The sequence below is a fragment of the Chiloscyllium punctatum genome, chromosome 20 (assembly GCF_047496795.1).
Source record: "Chiloscyllium punctatum isolate Juve2018m chromosome 20, sChiPun1.3, whole genome shotgun sequence".
NCBI lineage: Eukaryota > Metazoa > Chordata > Chondrichthyes > Orectolobiformes > Hemiscylliidae > Chiloscyllium > Chiloscyllium punctatum.
The window spans coordinates 79,984,788-80,000,395 of record NC_092758.1 but is presented as its reverse complement, the minus strand read 5'-3'; the positions used below and the strand labels follow the sequence as shown (position 1 = coordinate 80,000,395).

The 15,608-nt window shown below is 43.3% G+C and overlaps 1 protein-coding gene across 8 annotated transcripts in view; it reads right to left on the bottom strand.

The window, feature by feature from the left end:
• The window catches only part of ebf1a (EBF transcription factor 1a), a 456,422-nt gene that overhangs the window by 214,062 nt on the left and 226,752 nt on the right, over positions 1-15,608 (bottom strand). The gene's annotated exons all lie outside the window — the stretch shown is intronic.

Below are 15,608 nucleotides of genomic sequence, written 5' to 3'. Positions count from 1 at the left end.
AGGATTGGTCGGTAGCTTGAGGCTTTGAGGAATATCTCCCACCCCTGAATCACCACTAACTGCAGGCCATCTACTTCCATTATGTTCAATCCCACCATTTGTGTCATTGCAAGAAAAAAATATCCCTCAAGGAAGACAGGGAATACCTATGATGGAGTGGCCCTCACTCCACCCAAAGAGAAAAGCAAGGAACTGGCTGGAGAATTCATGTGGAGATGATCAGAACACCAGGGGCAACATATTGAGTGAGCTTCACTGGGCTGCTTTCCTATTAACATCAGTGTTAACTTACTCTTATTTTTAACAACATTGGAGTCCTTTATCACAATTAATTCCCATTCTCAACCTCTTGTGCAGATACTAGAGGTAGCCAACAAACAATGGTGAAGAAGTGGCTAACACACACTACCCTTACCTCCACTTGCACTGCTACCTGCAAGGAGGAAGCCCTGGGGATGGACCAGCAAGGCTTTCATCTATCCTCTCCACCAGCTCAGAGACTTGCAGCTCAGTGAATACTTGACCTAGATTAGGCATGGGAGTACAGTCTGGCGAGCAAATCACTGGCACGTGTCTGCAGCTGGTCAATGAAGGAGCACACCAAGCCGTTGGCACTCAGGTGACTGCCAGGCACAAGGCACCTGCTCAGCCACAGACATGAGGTGAACTCGGCGTCACAGCCACTTTTCTTCAGAGTGCACAGAGGAGCTCAGGAACAGCAGCCAGGGCTGGTCAGGGGTAGGAAGCAAACCCGAAGGGTGGAAGGAGTGCAGCCTTGATCTCAGGACTGCGCTGGCCTCCTTGTAACACACTCTCTTTCAAAAAAAACCTGTTGGCGATTGTGTCCATGTCTCTCTCCCTCTTTAAAGTACATCCTGTTGTGTTCTGTCTCAGAGTCGATAGGAGATGTACCTCTAAGGGACATGTTCATGATATCATCACTGATTTATGGCAATGTGACCTAATTGGATAAAATCCCTCAGTCTCCATCTTCCTGAGCTCTGTCCCCTTGCAGCATGACATGGTGAAAAATGTGTACTGCAGTACATCAGAATTCCTTAGCATAAGCCCAGGCATAGAAGTACCTGTCAGTTTGATTGACATGTGCAAATACATAAGTAGTGTTGGAAGCTCATTGAATTCTTCCAGACTCTATGCCTCACACCTCAATCACGTATCACTGGAAGCTAACAAAAGAATCACATCATATCATGATGACAGAAGATCAGTAGCTCTCATGTCATATCACGTCAGAACTCTCGAACTACTGGTAAATCTCTCTCACTTTAAAATACTAGCTGCTGTTGATTCTCTCTCTTGTTAAAATACACCCTACTGGTGACTCTTGCAATCCCTTTATGATCTAACTTGCTGTTGGTTCACTCGCTTTAAAATACAGACTGCTGATAACATTCTCTCTCTTAAAATACAGTCTTATAGAGTCTCTCTGAATCCCTTTAAAATACAACATGCTGCTCATTCTCTCTCCTTCAACTACAGTCTACTCGTAAACTCCATTATAAAATACTGCATGCTGGTTTCTCTCTCAATTCCTTTCAAATACAGACTGCTTGTGGCTCTCTCTCTTTAAATTACAGCCATTTGCTGACAATTTCTCTCTTTCTAATTCAGCCTGACAGTGACTGTCTGTATCTCTCTTCTCTCTCGCTTTCAAAAACAGCATGCTGATGACCCTCTCAGATCACAGCAGTTTTACGGGGGGGCAGGAGGAGGCCATTAGGCCCACTGGATCTGTACTAGCTCTCGGAGTTCTAACTTAGTGTTAATCTCCTGCCTTTCCCCTGCACATTGTTTATCTTCACATGATCATCCAATGGCCTTTTGAATGCCTCAGCTGAATGTGTCTCTGCCACATTTCAAAGCGACACATTCCAGAACCCAACTACCGCTGTGTGAATACCTTTTTATTTTACCTCATATTTTGCAAATCACTTAAAATCTGTGCCCTGTGTTTCTCAATTCTCTTACATGCAGGGACAGTCTCTCCCTATCCACTGTCTGGATTCCTCATGGTTTTGACAATTCCTATCAAATCTCACCTCAGCCTTTTCCTCGAACAATCCCAACTTCTCCCATCTATCTTCCTCACTGAAGTGTCTCATTCCTGGAAATTCTCACATCCCTCTTTTGCACGCTATCTAATGCGATCCAATCCATCCAATAATGTGGTATCCCTTACTGTACACAACACAGGTCAAACAAATATCCTATATAAGTTAATCAAAATCCACTGGTGTTATGGTCTATGCTCCTGTTAACAAAGCTAAGGACACCGTACGCTTTACTAACAGCTGTCTCTACTTATCCTGCCACCTTCAATAACATAGGCACATAAAGACTTCTCTCTCCTGTTCACCCTTTTGAGTAGTACTCTTTATTCTGTGGCTGTGTTTCCTGACACCAAGGAGCATGCACATTATCAATAATGTCTCTGATAAACATTGTTACAAATATCTATAAACACTAATAAATGATCATATTTTAAACAAAAGGAAGATTGGGCAACAGAAAGAAAAAAACTAAGACAAAGGAGAACTTTAAATTTCAAAAAGCACTGTGATATTGTGTATGTGTGGATGCATGTACAATTAGAAATAATCACAGTGCTTTAGTTAAAAAATTAGTTAATGAGTATGTTAATAAACCACTATATTATGATAATAGTATTTGACAGTGCTTACATTAATAAAGTGTATCACAAAGTAAAACCTTTCCTTTAACATCCAATAATTGTCTTAATATCGTATGCATGCGTGCAGTGCATTACAAACAGATCCTTATTTCTTACTGTCTTATGTTCTTACTACCAAAGTGTATTACCTCAAATCTCCACACTGAACACCACCTGCTACATAGCTGCTGAGTCCAATAACTTTCCAGTTGAAATTCTCCTAACAGTTTACAATTTTCCCCAGTTTTGCACCATCCACAATTTTTGAAATTCTCCCTGCAGACGCCCCCTACCAGCATCTAAATCATTCACAGATATATTAGAAAAAAGCAAGGGTCCAAAAACTGACCCCTCGGGAATTCAGCCACAAACTCCCGTCTGCCCTAAAAACACCAATTAACCATTACCTCTGTTTCCTACTCCTTGTCCAGTTTTGTTTTCACATTGCAACTGTAGCTCATGTTCTGACACATAGTTTTGCTCACAAGTCTGTTGTGTGGCACTATAGCTAATGCATTCTGGAAGTCTGTGTACACCATATCAATCACATTACCCTCTGTTACCTCTACAAAGTACTCCAGCAAATCAGTAAGACAAGAATTTCCCTTCACAAATCCATGCTGACTTTGCTGAATGTATACATTTTCTTTCCATGTGGCTATTAATTCTATCCCGAATAATTGCTTCTAAAAGTTTCACGACTACCAAAGTTAAATTCAAAAGTCTGTAATTCTGGGTTCATTTCTACAACTTTTTTCTTGAACAAGGGCACAACTTTTGCAATTCTCCAGTTCCCTGGCACTCCCGAGTCCAGCAAAGACTCAGAGATAATTGTCTGAGCACTAGCAATTCTCATTCCCATTTCCCTCAACATCCTCAGATGCCTCTCAACTGGTCCCAGTACCTTCTCAATTTTAAGTACCAACAGTTCATCCAATACCTCCTCTTCATCAAATTTAAACACTCCTAGTGACAAAGTTTCCTCCTCTGTCACCATAGCCAGGGCAGCTCTGCCTCATTGGTAAAGACAGATGCAAAGTATTTAATACCTTGGCCAGTTCGACACCTCCTGCCTCCATACAAAATCTAGCTTTTGGATCCTAACCCTCTTAACCTTTTACGACCGTTGTATATGGCTATGGAAGCCTCTGGAATTTCACCGTATGTAAGATGCTCATTTTTTTTATTTCTTTCCTTACTTGTTTCTTTAACTTCTATCTCCTTTGTCATCCAGGGATTTGCATGCCCTACTTTTCCCTTCTGAGGGAATATATCATGATTGTGCCCAAGCCATCCCCATTATTCACTGACTATGCCACCCTCTGGTTCCAGACTAACCAGCCCAGCTATGTTAGGCCTAGTTGAAGTCATCGCTCACATAGTTGATCATCCTGACTCTGAATGCTTCAGTGTCAATCTCCACCATCACCTCAACCTCATTATCATTGTTCCCAGAAAGTTCCCTCACTGTCACCTGATACACTTGAACGATTCCCAAGAACTGAATCTAACATTGCCTCCTTTCTCGTTAGACTGGACGCACAATGCTGTGGGAAATTCTCATGAACACAATCAATAAATGCCTGTTCCTCACTGATCCTTACATGACCAGTGTATATGTGGGCAATTAAAGTCCCCCATTATAACTATGTTATGATGGCTACACACTTCTGTAATTTCCTTGCAGACTTGTCCCTCTATATCCTACCCACTTCTTGATGATCTATAGATTACACCAAGTAACATAACTGCATCCTTATTCTTTACCTCCTCTCAAATTGATTCTGTCCTCAACCCCTGCGAAACACCCTCTATCTGCAGCACCGCAATGCTCTCCTACACTGTAACCAGGAATGTTTAACACCCCTTGTAATCTCTTCTTGTGCCAAATCTCTGTTATTAATGGAACCTCATAATCCCATTAGATAACTTGTGTTTGGGTTATAAAATCCCCAGTCTTATTCACGGTGCTTTTTATATTCAGATACATAGTGTAACCCTGATTTGGTTGTCATTTCTTTTGCTCCCACTCCAACTCCAAATTACTACTCTCCATCTTAGTGTAGGAGAAAGTGAGGACTGCAGATGCTGGTTCAGGGCTGATGAAGGGCTCTTCATCCTGAAGAAGGGCACTTGCCCGAAACATCGGTTCTCCTTCTTCTTGAATGCTGCCTGACCTGCTGTGCTTTTCCAGCATCACACTCTAGTTTAGTGTAATTTACCTCTCCCAGTATCTCTCACATCCTGGTATTACTCCGAATATTCTGTCTTAGTTCCCATGCTCCGGCTTAATTAACTTAACCCTTCCCTGACTGCACTTGCAGACTGCCCTGCAAGGAGCTCAGTTTGACTCTGTTATAAAGTGCCATCTCTCCCACAGCCAGTCCCAGTTCCCTCAGGAATTGAAAGCTCTTCCTTCTTGCACCACTTTTCCAGCCACACATTGATCTGTCATATCCTTCTGTTTTCTGTGCTCACTTGCTCATGGCACTGGGAGTAATCAGGAGATGACTACATTTAGGTTCTGCTTGTCAATTTTCTACCTAGCCCCATAAATGCTGATTGCAAGACCACATCCCTCTCCCACTTGTATCATTGGTCCAAGGTGGACCATAGTCTCTGGCTGCTCATCCACCACCCACCCCCCCCCCCCCCCCCCCCCCCCCCCCGCCCCCAAAAGATATCATTGAGTCTTACAGCAAAAAAACAGACTCTTCTGTCCAATATGTATATGCCGATCAAACATCTGACCTATTCTCATTTGGCCCATATTCCTCTAAACCATTCCTATTCATATATCCATCCAAATGCCTTTTAAATGTTGTAATTGTACCAGCTTCCACCACTTCCTCTAGAAGTTTGTTCCATAAATGCACCATACTCTGCGTGAAAATGTTACCCCTCAGCTCCATTTTAAATTTTCAGCCTGTCACCTTAAACCTATGCCCTCTAGACTTGGACTCCCCAACACTACGAAAAAAGACCTTGGCTTAAATCTATCCATGATTTTATAACCTCTATAAGGTCACCCCTCAGCCTCTGCTGGTCCAGGGAAAAAAGGCCCCAACCTATTTAGCCTCTCCCTACAGCTCAAACCTTCCAGTCTTGGCAACATCCTTGTAAAGCTTTTCTGCACTCTCTCAAGTTGAATAACATCCTTCCTATAGAAACTTAACCAGAATTGTACACAGTATTCCCAAAGTGGCCTCACCCATTTCCTGTACAGCTGCAACATGACATCTCAACTCCTACACTCAATGTTCTGACCAAGGAAGCCAAGTGTGCTAAATGCTTCCTTCACCAGCCTGTCTACTTTTCAAGGAAATATGCACCTTCAGTCCTCAGTTTGGGAACATTTTCCAAAACCCTATCATTATCTATACAAGTCCTGCCCTGATTTGCCTTATCAAAATGCATTTATCTAAATTAAACACTCCTCAGCCCATTGGCCCATCTGATCAAGGTCCCGTTGTACTCAGACATAATGTTCTTCACTATTCACGACACTACTTTGGTGTCATCTGCAAACATACTAACCATACTTCCTAGATTCACATCCAACTCATTTATATAAATGGCCTAACACCCAACCTTGTGATGCACAGCTAGTCACAGGCCGCCAGTCCAACAAACAACCCTATCCCACCATCCTCTGTTTCCTACCTTCAAATCAATTTTGTATCCAATTGGCTAGCTCCCTCTACCATGTAAGCTAACCTTACTAACCAGTCTACCATGCAGAACCTATCCTCCAGCTGTTCTGTGACGTCCACGACCCCAGCATCTGGGAGACAAAAAAACCATCCTGGTTGCAAAGTCAGTGACCACAGAAACGCTTATCTGAATTCTTAACAGTCCTTATGCCAGTTTAGAAATTTCTCTTTTTTGGAGTTTCTGCATTGAATCACAGTTCCCAACAGCTGCTGCCCAACAACCAAAGAACCCACAGCTTTCATTTGACATCATTGTTGCTCTGGTTCTCTGAAGTTGTGCTCCAAAGGCTTCACTGCCTCTCTACCTCCACTCCCAAAGTTAAAATCTAGTCTGTCGGTGACTCTCTCCCTACAAAATAAAAATTCCTGGTGACTCTCTGTACAAAATAAAACCTCCTGGTAAATCTCTATGTACTAAATAAAACCTCCTGGTAACTCTTTGTAAAAAAAACAACTTGCTGCAGACTCTTCAGACTAAGGACAGGTTATGCGACTTCCCTTTTGAAATAAGCCAATTTGAAAACAGGCTCTATTAGAAATTCTCCCTATTCAAAAGGGATACTTCTCCATGCAAGTAGACATGTTTTCTTTGAAAGAGGGGTCTGATGGTACAACTGTCTCTCCAGGACACCTTACTGATGAGATCCTGCTAAAAAAAGGAACACTAATGACACATTCTGGCAATTGGATACACCCATTAGATTAGGTAGATAGATTCTTGATTACCAAAGAGGTGAAACTGGGGATGTACAGGAATGTATGGTTCAGGTTAAAATCAGATCAGCCATGATCTTAATGAATGGAGTAGGCTTGAAAGCCCAAGTGGTCTATTTTTTCCCATTGGTCGTGTTTGAACTATCCTGCTGATGGGATACCAAGGCTGTTGAGATGCTGGCCTAGAACAGATTTTTGTGGAATTACTCATAACCTTGAAAGAGTTCAGAAATAATTTACATGGATGTTGCCAGGGTTGGATGGTTTGAGCTACAGCGAGAGGTAGAATTGGTTAGGGCTGCACTAATTCAGGCAGGTGGGGGGTATTCCATCACACTCCTGACTTGTGCCTTGAGGATTCAGGAGATGAGTTAATTGCCGCAGTATTCCTAGCTTCTGACCTGTTCATGTAGCCACCGCAGGCATCCCCACCAGACCCTACAAGAGGAACAAAGTTCTCCTTCTTTCTTTTTAAAATAAATTAATATGCAATAATGAAAAAGAAATGAAACAAAAAATTACAAGATAATAACATATTGTGCAGAAAGGCAACATATTATACTCCTGTCTTTTCAATGTACATTATCATTGCAAACATGCTTATTCCAGAATTTCTAGCAGTTTCTTGCTCCTTTCTTCTTAAAGCAATATGGTAGTTCAGTGGTTAGCACTGCTACCTCACAGCGGCAGGGACCTAGGTTCAATTCCAGCCTCAGGCAACCATGTGTGGAATTTGCACATTCTCCCTATGTCTGCATGGGTTTCCTCCGGTTTCCTCCCACAGTCCAAAGATGTGCAGGTCAGGTGAATTGACCATACTAAATTGTCCATAGTGTTCAGGGATGTGTAGAATAGGGGAATGGGTCTGGGTGGGTTACTCTTTGGAGGATTGGTGTGGACTCGTTGGGCCGAAGGGCCTGTTTCCACACTGTAGGGATTCTATGAAAGCAATCAGGTAGCTGAGTACAGCTATCCAGTTTTATTAAGACAGACCTTACTCAAAAGTATCAAACTCTCGAGACACCATTTAGTCCGCATGCACATTTATACTCCAGAAGTACTCCACTACATTTGGTGCCTCTTTTTCAGGGTGAAGATCGGTGAAATAATGGTAGTAAGACTACCTTGTTTCATTTCCGCTAAGTAAGTAACCTAGGTCCTCAAGGCACATTATTCTTGCACAGGTTCACATTTAACAAATAGTGACAAGTTATCACAGCCTGATACTTTCAGTTTAGATTAGCCATTTTCACCAAATCACTCTTTGGTTAGAATTATGATTCGTTTTCAATCATTAACTTCGAAGCTACCAATCATCCTCTGTTCCCAGTGTTAAGTACCAGAGCTAAAACAGATTCCTGTTGTATACTTTTCCATTCAGACTTTTAATTTAGCTCTTACACTATAAACTCCAGTCCATTGCTTCTTCCCCATTATATATACATACCCACACACATCCCCAGTCAACATTGTCCCAATATCCCTTAATTAACTAGCTCCCGAGCACAATTTGCCCTCAGGCAGACGCTACTAGATGGTAACATCTACATGTCAAAAGTTCTTCAATGGCTTTCAAATAGTTTACAAAGCCCTGATAAATGGAAGTAGTTTCTTCCTTCAATGACCTTGGTCCATTTGCCAGCATCTGTCAGGAGTGAGTCCTTGCTGCAGTTGGGTGTTACCCTTAGTCATGTTCCCAGCAGCATGAAAAATACTGGCTACTCAATAGAAACGATGTGCAGTCCGTCAGTCTCTCCTGATAGTCACTTTTGCATGAACGCTGTGTGTCACCAAATGGATGTCTGTCCTCAAAGGGGTGACCCTGGCATAAAAATATAAAACAGACAGAACCCAGATTGAAATGATACACTGTGGGGCTCTCAAGAGTGGAAAAAAAAATGGGCTTCCTCATATAGTCTTCCAGAGGTAGCATGGTGGAGGTGGGGAAGTAACAGGAAATGGGAAGTGGGGTGGGGGAAACCAGGCAGGCCCCAGTGGAATCAGACAGCACAGAAAGAGACCTTTCAGCCCATCATGTTTGTCCATCTTTTCAAAAACTTGACCAATTAGTCCCACTGCAACCCACTCCCGCAAGCTCCCCTTCAATAATGACAAAATATTGAGATGCTCAAGCAGCTCTTTAACCTGCAAACAGAAGGTCATGTGAAAGAAAATGTCCAGGAATGGTTGACAATTCTATCAAATTGCTGATTTTTTTAAAAATTGTTCATTTTGTGGGATGTGGGCATCGCTGGCTGGGCCAGCATTTATTGCCCGTCCTATTGCCCTTAAGAAGGTGATGGTGAGTTGTCTTCCTGAACTGCAGCAGTCCACCTGCTGTGGGTTGACCCACAATGCCCTTAGGGAGGGAATTCCAAGATTTTGACCCAGTGACAGTGAAGGAAAGCCGATCTATTTCGAAGCCAGGATGGTCAGTGGTTTGGAGGACAACTTCAACATGGTGGTGTTCCTATATACCTCCTGCCATCGTTCTTCTAGATGGAAGTGGCTGTGGTTTGGAAGGTGCTGTTTGAGGATCTTTGGTAAATTTCCACAGTGCATCTTGTCGATAGCACACACTGCTGCTACTGAGCATCGGTGGAGGAGTGTTTGGATACTTGTGGATACAGTGCCAATCAAGTGGGGGCTGCTTTGTCCTGGATGATGTAAAGCTTCTTAAGCATTGTTGGGGCTGCACTCATCCAGGCAAGTAAAGTATTGATTGATTACGTCCCATGGTCAGTACGTCTTCACCTTTATATCTTTGAGACACGTGGTCTTGACATCATCACCGCATCAAAGCACGTGACCTGAAGGTATAATGATCTCAGACTTCATCTTACCTCAAATTGCTGTAAGCATGATACTCCACTGGAAGCTTGATCCTCTATTGTAAACTATAGCTTAATATGAGTTTAGATACTTTGTCATCATCAGCAATCACTCACTAATGAGTATGATTCACAATTTAGGAAACTCCATGTCACTGGTTATTGGATTCTGTGGATTCTTGTGTGAAGACCCGATAACGTCTCTTGTTTGGCAAGTGTTTGCAGGAAGTGGAATTAGTCAATAGACAATAGACAATAGATGCAGGAGTAGGCCATTCAGCCCTTCGAGCCTGCACCGCCATTCAATATGATCATGACACTTATGTGCCTGAGGACGGTAAATAGCTATATGTTTACATATAATAGTTGAAACAAATTACCCTTGGACTCTTCAATACCATTATATCTGCACTCTATTGCTTAAGTATGGCAAGTACCATGAGGATTACAGAGGCATAGAGTCATAGAGATGTACAGCATGGAAACAGACCCTTCAGTCCAACCCATCCATGCCGACCAGATATCCCAACCCAATCTAGTCCCACCTACCAGTACCCGGCCCATATCCCTCCTAACCCTTCCTATTCATGTACCCATCCAAATGCCTCTTAAATGTTGCAATTGTACCAGCTTCCACCACTTCTTCTGGCAGCTCATTCCATACACGTACGATCCTCTGGGTGAAAAAGTTGTCCCTTACATCTTTTTTATATCTTTTCCCTCTCACCCTAAACCTATGCTCTCTAGTTCTGGACTCCCCCACCCCAGGGAAAAGACTTTGCCTATTTACCCTATCCATGCCCCTCATAATTTTGTAAACCTCTATAGGGTCACTCCTCAGCCTCCAACATTCCAGGAAAACAGCCCCAGCCTGTTCAGCCTCTCCCTATAGCTCAAATCCTCCAACCCTGGCAACATCCTTGTAAATCTTTTCAGAACCCTTTCAAGTTTCACAACATCTTTCCGATAGGAAGGAGACCAGTATTGCATGCAATATTCCAACAGTGGCCTAACCAATGTCCTGTACAGCCGCAATATGACCGCCCAACTCCTGTACTCAATACTCTGACCAATGAAGGAACGGATACCAAATGCCGCCTTCACTATCCTATCTACCTGCGACTCCACTCTCAAGGAGCTAGGAACCTGCACTCCAAGGTCTCTTTGTTCAGCAACACACCGAGGACCTTACCATGAAGTGTATAAGTCCTGCTAAAATTTGCTTTCCCAAAATCCAGCACCTCACATTTATCTGAGTTAAACTCCATCTACCATTTCTCAGCCCATTGGCCCATCTGGTCAAGATCCTGAGGTAACCCTCTTCGCTTTCCACAACACCTCCAATTTTGATGTCATCTGCAAACTTACTAACTGTACCTCTTATGCTCGCATCCAAATCATTTATGTAAATGACAAAAAGTAGAAGACCCAGCTCCGATCCTTATGGCATTCCACTGGTCACAGGCCTCCAGTCTGAAAAACAACCCTCCACCACCACCCTCTGTCTTCTAACTTTGAGCCAGTTCAGTATTCAAATGGCTAGTTCTCCCTGTATTCTGTGAGATCTAACCTTGCTAATCAGTCTCCCATGGGGAATCTTGTCGAACACCTTACTGAAGTCCATGTAGAACACATCTACTGCTCTGCCCTCATCAATCCTCTTTGTTACTTCCTCAAAAAACTCAATCAAGTTTGTGAGACATGATTTCCCACACACAAAGCCATGTTGACTATCCCTAATCAGTCCTTGCCTTTCTAAATACATGTACATCCTGTCCCTCAGGATTCCCTCCAACAACTTGCCCACCACCACCAGCTCACCGGTCTATAGTTCTCTGGCTTGTCCTTACCACCCTTCTTAAACAGTGGTACCACGTTAGCCAACCTCCAGTCTTCCGGCACCTCACCTGTGACTATCGATGATACAAATATCTCAGCAAGAGGCCCAGCAATCACTTCTCTAGCTTCCCACAGAGTTCTCGGGTACACCTGATCAGGTCCTGGGGATTTATCCACCTTTACCCGTTCCAAGACATCCAGCATTTCTTCCGCTGTAACATGGACATTTTGCAAGATGTCACCATCTATTTCCCTACAATCTATATCTTCCACATCCTTTTCCACAGTAAATACTGATGCAAAATACTCATTTAGTATCTCCCCCATTTTCTGCAGCTCCACACAAAGGCTGCCTTGCTGATCTTTATGGGGCCCTATTCTCTCTCTAGTTACCCTTTTGTCCTTAATGTATTTGTAGGAACTCTTTGGATTCTCCTTAATTCTATTTGCCAAAGCTATCCCATGTCCCCTTTTTGCCCGCCTGATTTCCCTCTTAAGTATACTCCTACTTCCTTTATACTCTTTTAAGGATTCACTCAATCTATCCTGTCTATATCCTGCTTCCTCCTTTACTGGAAGAAAACTCACCCCAGAATCTGCTGCTACCATCTCTCTAGGCAGTCTGTTCCACATCAGCAAGCACTAACTCACTTGTGCTTTCTCTACACTCAAGACATTGGAATGGCTCTGATCGGACGAGCTAAGAAGGCTCATGTTGTTTTGTTTTATCATTACAGTGGCAGGGTCTTTCAGAATTTAACAACGGAGCCCAAATTAGTCTTCCTGTATAAACAGAATGGGTTCCCAGTGAATTTCCTTTTAAACGCACAGTGACAGGATTAAAGAAGAAATCCTTCCAGACATGTTCAACCTCCCTATAAACAAATATCATAACAGCCAAGTTAATTGCTGGCAAATCTCTGGACTCAGGAGCTGACATCTGAAAGTGCAATAAACTAGGCGCTGTTTAATCCACCATTATGCAGGCTAATTGACTCAATTCACAAGTATATTCCTTTTTTTCATTATCAGACCCTGTCAGCCTTTCACTGGCTGTCACTGAAAGGGCCTTGGAACTGGTGATTGATCATTGATAGATTGACAGTCAGATTAATTTAATTAAAATCGCCTCACTTGAGAAATGAAAGACAAAAAGCAAAGTGCTAATAGATTTGCTCTCACAATAAATGATTCAGCGGGGCCATTTACAGGGAGCTTTGCCCAACTTGCCCAAAATTCCCAAGTCACTCGCAGGCTCTTGCATTAATCACATCGTGTCTTGCAAAAGCTTTTCAGACACACGAGGAACGGGGGCCAACACTACAAGAACACACCTCCCCTTGTTTCCGTGGAGACAGGCTGCTCAGCGGGATCAGCTAAAGTGAGGGCACTTCAACCACCTTGCTGCCAGTCACCCTATCGTCCTCAGGCGCCAACACACATTTTGGCAAATCTGTAATCTTCACAGTGGAACAACACCTAACCTGTCGTCATTGGTTCAGCACAGACAGGGTAGGGTTGGTGTCGTGTTAGTGTCCGTGCCTTTGGACCAAGAGACCCAGGTTCAAGTGCCACCTGCTCCATGTTATAACATTGCTCGATTATGAAATATCTACAACCGGGAGCAGAGGGAAGCAGAATGTAGGTTAAGGAGGGGGGGGTGGCAGGGGTGGCAGGAGAGAGGGCCAGAGAGGATAGGGGAAGCAGGAAGGAGTGGAGTGGGAGACAAGAGAAGGGAGATGGAAGAGAGAGTGCAAAAGAAAGAAGGAGGTTTACTGGGGACCGGGGGGTGGGAGAAAGAGTGGAGAAGGGGGGGACACAGCCCAGAGGGGGAGAGTGGTTTATATAGGGACTGTCGTAAAGGGGAGCTGTTGGGGGGGGGGGGGGGAAAGAGATGGGAGCAAAAAGATGAGAGACAGAAAGAAGAGAGGGGGAGACAGAGAGTTGAGGGTCGGGGGGGGGTGAGGGGAATACGGAGGAGGAGTCAACAGAGCCGGGGACAGGGAGAGAGTGATTAGTGAGGAGTGAGAGTTTGAGGAGAGAGCTAGAGTTGGGCGAGAGAGAGAGATGAGGAGGATGGAAGTGAAAGTGAGGGGACAATGAGAGATGTGAAGAGGAGAGAGAAGGGAGACAGGGGCAGCAAGTAACATTGGTCTGCTCCTGAAATAAGATCCAAGCTCCTGAAACGTTTAACCAGTTACTTGGTGGAAACAACTTTTGTTGACATTCAGGAGTTTGAAGGATGACTGAACTGGAAAGGATTTTTTTCTTTGGTCTGTTCATCTGGGAAAGAAGTCGCACAGTCTGTGGTGACTTAAAGGAAGGAGCTAGTGATTGGAAAAAGATTTCTTCCAAACATGTGCTGTTGCCTGTGGAGCAATCGGGGTTGTATTTGGGACAAAGAACAAGCTCTGATCTAGTCAGGGAAGCTAAGGCAATTAAAATATGGCAGTGTAGACAGAGCAAAATTTACTGTCTGGTAGGCAGATTCAGAACAACTATGAGAGCGAAGCAATTCGGGAATACCTTTGGGAAAGTGTACTTCGTACAGAGAGTAGTTCCAATCTAGGAGGTCGAATAAAAGTGAGATTAATAGATTTTTGGCAGCTCGGGTTATTAAGAGTTGCAGAACTAAGATGGGTAGATAAACCCGAGATACAGACCAGCTGTGATTTACTGACTTGAGTTGAATCTCAATATCTTAATCCCTTTCATACTGTCCTAAGATTGCCCATGACACCCATCCCGATCATTCATCATGGAGTGCTGTGAGAAAGCACCGGCCTTGGAAATGGACAGGATTATGTCCCCACATTGACCAGCCAGCCTCCTTGGCTCACCAATAAGGAATGGCCTCTGATTCACAGCAATAGAGTGACTTCTGACAAACAATACTTGCCTATAGAGAGGAGGTTGGATTATCGAGAAAATCTGTGAAGTGTCAAAGATATTTACATTACCACTGCACCATGTATGGTGAGTCTAAGGATCTATCTAATTAGCAGTAATAAAGGATAAACTACTACTGATTCTCAATGAGAAAAGATGCTTGTCTTAATAAGAAAAGGTAGTTAGAGAGACGTTTGAGATGTGACTTAATAGAGACATACAAGATGGTCAGAGAATTAGGTAGGTGGACAGTGAGAGCCTTTTTCCTCATAAGGTGATGGCTAGCATGAGGGGACATAGCTTTAATCTGAAGGATGATAGATATAGGATAGATGTCAGAGGTAGGTCCTTTACTCAGAGTAGTAGGGGCGTGGAATGCCCTGCCTGCAACAGTAGTGGACTCGTCAACTTTAAAGGACATTTAAATGGTCATTGGATAAATATATGGATGATAATGGAATAGTGTAGGTTAGATGGGCTGCAGATTGGTTTCACAGGTTGGCGCAACATCGAGAGCCTGTCCTGCCTGTACTGTATTGTTCTATGTTCGACATTCATGATAGCAATGGGTACAAGTTATGTAAACTAGTTAGTCTTTGTAATTGTGCCTGTCAGAGGCCCCTTGAGATGACATTTTATTATGGGACAGCCCCAGCCTATTAAACCTATCCCTATAGTTCAAATCCTCCAACTCGGGCAACATCCTTGTAAATCTTTTCTGAACCCTTTCAAGTTTCATGACATCTTCCAATAGGAAGGAGACCAGAATTACACACAATATTCCAAAAGTGGCCTAACCAATGTCCTGTACTGTCACAACATGACCTCCCAACTCCTGTACTCAATGCTCTAACCAATAAAGGAAAGCATACCAAATGCCTTCTTCACTATCCTATCTACCTGCGACTCTACTTTCAAGGATCTTTGAAT